The 6179-nt window shown below is 39.6% G+C and overlaps 1 non-coding gene across 1 annotated transcript; it reads left to right on the top strand.

Annotated features, from left to right (window-relative positions):
• The first annotated feature begins 5774 nt into the window (after positions 1-5774).
• On the top strand, positions 5775-5849 carry TRNAI-GAU. Its single transcript has one exon. It is a non-coding gene; the product is annotated as a tRNA-Ile (tRNA).
• The last annotated feature ends 330 nt before the right edge of the window (positions 5850-6179 follow it).

The raw sequence follows: 6179 nt of genomic DNA, 5'->3' as shown, positions 1-6179 counted from the left end.
GGCGGGAGCGCCACCGCGCTTCCCAAGCAGCGCACTATCCATTGTGCCACCGGGCCGGCCCTGATTTATATTCTTTTACTGAGCTTTTTCCAGGTGGGTCTTGAACCCTGTCTTGGTAACTGTTGTAGCAGTAATAAGAAATTCCCTCCATTGGTTTTTTAAAAGTCAAATACTGTATTTTTTAAGTTTTGCTTTTATAACCCAATAATAATAACATTCCATCACTATCAGATGTTGTCCAGTTTGAAAAGTTAGGTATGGAAAGTTTTACTAAAGAGCTTTAACAAGTTTATTGTGGAAATACTCTGTACACAATCAATTATTTTTCAGTAAAAGGAAATAAATTTCTTAAGTGAGAGGCCTAAAAAAAACTTTAACAAAATTTTAGTTTTATATACAGTAGTAGACTCAAACAAATGAATTTTGCATCAGGCTGAGAACAGTTTAGAAAAATAAGCTTTATGGGTTCTATGGTCCTTGGGCACTGGGGTATTTTAATTGTTTTTTAGTTTTTAGACGCTTTTATTTTGTTTTATTTTTTGAGAAAAAAGATTTTCATTTTTGTCAGACGTTTACAGTGATTTGGGCTCAAAAGCTGTAATTTTTATGATTCCATCATTCTCAGTTGATGGACATTAGGATTGTTTTCACTTTTTTGCTATTATGAATAATGCTGCTATGAACATTCATGTACACATTTTTGTGTGGGCATAATGTTTTCAGTTCTCTTGGGGATATACCTAAGAGTGGAACTGCTCAGTCACATGGTAATTCTGTTAACTTTTGAGGAAATTTCAGACTGTTTTCCCCAAGAGTCTACACCATTTTACATTCCCATCAGTGGTGTAATAGGGTTCCAGTTTCTTTACATCCTCACCAACACTTGTTATTGTCTCTCTTTTTGATCATAGGCATCCTAGTGGATTTGAAGTGTCATCTCATTGAGTTTTGATTTGCATTTTCCTGATAACTAATGATTCTGAGTATCTTCATATTCTTACTGCCATTCGTATCTCTTTCTAAGAAATAACTATTCAGATCCTTCGTCCACTTAAAAAATTAGGTTGTCTTTTTATTATTGAGTTGTGAGAGTTCCTTATGTATTCTAGATGCAAATCTCTTATTAGATGTATGATTTTTCTCCCATTCCATGGATTCCTTTCACATTCTTGTTAGTGTCATTGAACCACAAAAGTTTCTGATTTTGATGATATCATATTTGTTTTTTTTTGTTGTTGATTGTGCTTTTGGGTCATATCTTTTTTTTTAAAGAAAATGTAATATTTTTTACATTCTAGGATGTTGCGGAGCAATTGGGAGTGAGGGGGAGAGGACAAAGGGGAAGGAAATGGGATGGAAGAAGGAGGAAGGAGGAGGGGCAGGATTGAGGCCTGTGGCACACCCCTCATTCCCACAGGGGAGACTGGGGGGGCTTCCAGTGATGGCTTAGTCATTGCTGGGCTGGGTGCAGATGTCAGGGGGTGTGTGTGGCAAAAGCCCTCATCCCCCACCGTCCCGGCTTGGGAACCCAAGGCCCTTCTTGTTGCAGCTTGGTGGTTGTCGCTGAACTGGCTGCAGGTGTCGGGGGGCGTAGTCAAGGCGCGGGGGGGGGGGGCACTGCCCCGGCTTGGGAGGTCTGGGCTGCTTCCTGCGGTGGCTCAGTAGTCGTCACTAGGCTGGCTGCACATGGCGGGGGGTGGGTGTTGGCCAAGGCCCTTGGCCCCCCATTGCCCTGGCTGGGAGAGTCCAGAGCGCTTCCTGTGGCAGCTCGGTGGTTGCCGCTGGGCTGGCTGCTCATGTTGGTGGAGTGTGGCTGAGGCCCTTGTGTCCCCCCACCCTTGGGATTGGTTGCAGGTGTCAGTGGCATTGCTGGGGACCCCGGCCTTCACTCTTTTCTGGCTTGGTATCCCAGGGGACTTCTGGTCCTTCTAGGTGTTATAGGTGTTCTTTGGTGAAATGAGACCTTTACTAGTTAATATAAAACTTTGTTTCTGGTTATGGATACTTTGTTTTTTTTTCTTTCAGTTCTTCATTGGATTATTTGCTGTTACCACTATTTAAACTGTGCGCTGGAACTAATTTGTTGTCCCTTGCTTACCTCTAAAATGGGGGAACTTCCTGTGAGGACCAGTACTTGAGCTGTGTGGTTGAGCTAAATTGCTGCTTTGGTGCTGGTTCCCTAGAGAAGACTTTTGTGCAGCTCAGGTTTTAATGGTTGACTTCGTAGGTACTTCTGGCTCTTGAGAGATCCAGTGCATCTGGTTTGTGAAGATACTCTGGTCTGGGCCTGAGTCTTTTCATCAAACTGCACCCCATGAAATTCTATATTTCTGACCAGTCTCCTCTGAGTGGTCCTTCGCTGGTTGGGGTGCAGATCAACTGTCCTTGCTCTGCCCCAGTGTTCTCCCAGTGGGCCCGTTTCCTCCACCATCCGTGCTGCAAACACTTCCCATGGGACGGGCCATGCAGTGATCCCTTGTGATGACTCACTGGCCTCGAGAGGCTCCTTTTTTTCAGTTGTTGTGGCTCCTCGCTACTGTATGGGTCCACGGGAACCCTATTAGAGGTCTTGCTGGTCTGGGGGCCACCAAGGCCCTGTTCTTCCCTGCTGCCTCCAAGCAACTTCATCCAAAGGGCAGAGCTGTGGCTTTTGCAGGCTCCTGCTCTGTGCACTCAGCAGGTCCACGGCTGGGGCTTGAAATGGTCAGAGCAGTTTTTTCTTTCTCTCATCATGGCTTCTCCCACCTTCATGGACTCTGTATGTCTCTTCTCTTCCCTTGAGTCCTAGTGGCCCCAGCTTGGCTATTGTTGCTTTTTTATAGTTGTAAAGTGGTTGATTGGTGGGATAGAGTGATGCTGGTGACCATCTATTCGACCATCTTGACCAGAAGTCTGGGGTCATATCTAAGGCAGTTTTGCCTAACCCAGGGTTACCAATGTATTTGCTGTATTTAGTGCAATTAGCAATTGGTAAGGCAGTTGATTTTTCTCAACCAAGAATGTGGATCGTTGTCTGTGGGTAGAAATATGAATATGAGTTTGACTTTGTGATTAGAAAGCTAAGCTTTGTTTTGGCTCTAGTAAAAGCAATTTGGAATAACTATACTGAACTTTAATTGTTTTGTAAAGGGAGTTTCAAGTGAATAATGAAGGACGTATTTCATTGGTGCACGATATTTTTACTTCATTTTTAGATATTTGGTTAACTTTTAGTTCATTGTATGCTTAATATCCACTGTTCTTTTGAAATTCAGACTGACTTGTTTGGAGGGAAACCTTAAGCTGTTAAGAAGGTATCATAAAGTAATCAAAAGTTACCATAAATACCAAATATACTTACTGAAGGATTAATTAATTAGGCATTTAGACCAATGTGAATATTAGATCTAGAAACTAAGAAGCATTCCAAAATCAAAGGGCTCTCAAAAGCTTGACATTTCATCTTGCTGTTGACGAATTTGAAATATTCAGGACCAGCCTACTCTTTAGGATTGTCCCTTTGGGAATGATTGTCTTTTTGTATTCTGTTAAACGTTAAGTGTTAAACCTACCTTTTAAGTGGTTAAGCCAAGTTTAAAAACAGGCTGAAAGAAATTTTAGAAAATTCTTATCTGCTTCCTGTATAATCTCAAAATTACAGAATTGTTTTACCTTGATCAAGTCTAGACCCTTTAATTTGAGTACAAGTAAATAGGTCTGAAGAGATGGAATTTGTTCATAGTCGAACAATTAATTCCAGAGTCCAGGTCACCTGATTACCAGTTTAATGTTCTCTTTTCCACCTTTACAAACAAAACAAAACAAAAACGAAAAAACAAACCCAGTACATTTTATAATATAACTTGGAAAGGCTTTTTGATTCATTGTCTTTGGGAGGAGCTAAAATTATCTGTTATATATCTAGGAAAGTCTTTCATCAGGAACCAGTTGGGTACATTAATTAGTTTGTGGTCATGGAGTTGCTTTTGTTCAAAATTGATTATCAACTTCGGCTTTGTTGTACTTTCATTTTAGTAACCTAATGATTTTCAGCCTTTAATTCTGCCAGGTAGTCATGGGATTTGAGACTGGCCTGGTAAGTCACTTGGAGAACATGGTGCTAATAACTACAAGGTCAAGGGTTCGGATCCTGCACTTGCCAGGGCCAAGAAAAAAAAAAACCAAAAATCATGGGATTTGGCAGTTTTTTTCTTGGGGGGCGGAGGGGAGTGAGAGAGAGTGTGTATGTGTGTGTATGTGTATGTAAATGTATATATACCCAGTGTGTAGTCCATGGTTTCCATTGTCTCCTTCATATGTATCAGGTACTCGCATTGTAGTTGATATTGTTAGGGAGTTTTTTCCTCTCATTTTCTACCCACAGTGCTCATTTTCAACTATATTTTTTACATTAGTTTTGTGCCTGGAGTACACATTTCCAGTTCTGTGTCTGAACATATCCATAACACATAGATAGTAGCATTAATTTTTACAAATTTTCTTATGTATTTATTCATTCATTTATTTATAGGCACTGTACACATATGTTAAAAAAGTAAGAGGTGTAAGAGGATGTAAAGTCATCTATCTCCTTCCTGAGGCTATCCTCCAATCCTCTCTTATTTATTCAAATGCTACCATTGTTATCAGTTTGTTGTGAATTCTTCCAGACATATTTTGGTCTAAATACAGCAAATGTATTTACTACCGATGTGTATATGTCCCTTTTTTGTTGCTGTTCACATTTTTCACATACACAGTAGTTTTTGTTTGTTTGTTTGTTTGTTTTTCGATCGTTGGTGGATACATGGATCCGAACCCTTGGTGTTATCAGCACCATGCTCTCCCAAGAGAGCTAACTGGGCAGCGTCACAGTACTATTCTGTGTGGTGTTTTGTACTTTGCTTTTCCCCACTTCACAGTGTATCTTGGCGATCCTAAATAGAACTACGGTCGACCTTTCAACAACATGGGGGTTAAGGTATCTGACATCTTAACACCTCGTATAACTTTTTTTTTTCCAGTCAAATCCACATGTAAAGTCAGTTAAGACATATTTTGTATGTTGCATGTATTACATACTGTGTTCTTAGAATAAAGTAAGCTAGAGAGAAGAAAATGTTAAGAAAATCATAAGGAAGAGAAAATACATTTACAGTACTATACAGTATTTATTAAAAATCCATGTGTAAGTGGATCTGCACAGTTGAAATGTGTGTTGTTCAGAGTTAACTGTACCTTGTTTGTTTATTTATTTTTAGCCTTTTCTCTGCAGACATATACCTCCTTCAGAATGGTTGCATAATATACATTGTATTGGTATTTCATGATATACTTTAACTGGTTCTCTGCTATTACAAACAGTATTGCATTGAATAACTTTATTCAGATGTGTTTATACACGTTGTGTGAGCATGTTTGTAGGGCTAAATTTGTGGAAATGGAATTCGTTGGTCAAAGACGTATGCATTATCAATGTGGAATATGGTTGTTTTTCTCGCACCTCATTAACGCTTGTGCTATCATATTTTTTGCTTTTTTGAATGATGTTGCTTCTCAGTAAGTGGTCGGGAGTCATTCTTCACCATGGATGACGAAGAGAATTTAAAATCACTAATTTGTCCATTTTTGCTAATTTTAATTTTAGACATTTTTATGTAGTAAAATAGTATGAACTTTGTTGCATATATTATGTGGTGAAGAACTTGAGAGGAAGTCAGTTAGAGTCCTCTTTGGTGTAGGTCAGAATTTCAGCATATAATGAAAAATTTACAAAGATTTTTTTTCGGGGGTTTGGCTAGTTAGCTCAGTTGGTTAGAGCATGGTGCTGATAATGCCAAGGTCCAGGGTTCAGATCCCCATACTGGCCAGCTGCCATAAAAAAGAAAAAAAACGCTTCTCTGAACATGTTTTCATGAACATGTTTTCTCTGAAGGTGCTAGGGAAGGATCTTTTCCAGGCCTTTCTCCTAGTTTCTAGTAATTCCTTGACTGTGTCAGCGTAACTCTATTCTGTACCAGTCATATTGGATTAGGAGCCCACCTTACTCCAGTATGACTTCATGTTAATTTATTACATCTGCCAACTTTTTTTTTTTGGTGGCTGTCCGGCATGGGGATCTGAACCTGGATCGTGGTGTTACAACATGGCAAAATTTATAAAGATTTGTTTTAAAAAAAAAAATTTGCCAATCTTCTACC

The sequence above is a fragment of the Galeopterus variegatus genome, unplaced genomic scaffold (assembly GCF_000696425.1).
Source record: "Galeopterus variegatus unplaced genomic scaffold, G_variegatus-3.0.2 Scaffold20061, whole genome shotgun sequence".
Classification (NCBI taxonomy): domain Eukaryota; kingdom Metazoa; phylum Chordata; class Mammalia; order Dermoptera; family Cynocephalidae; genus Galeopterus; species Galeopterus variegatus.
The sequence above is the reverse complement of the archived record's forward strand: the minus strand, read 5'-3'. Positions and strand labels throughout refer to the sequence as shown.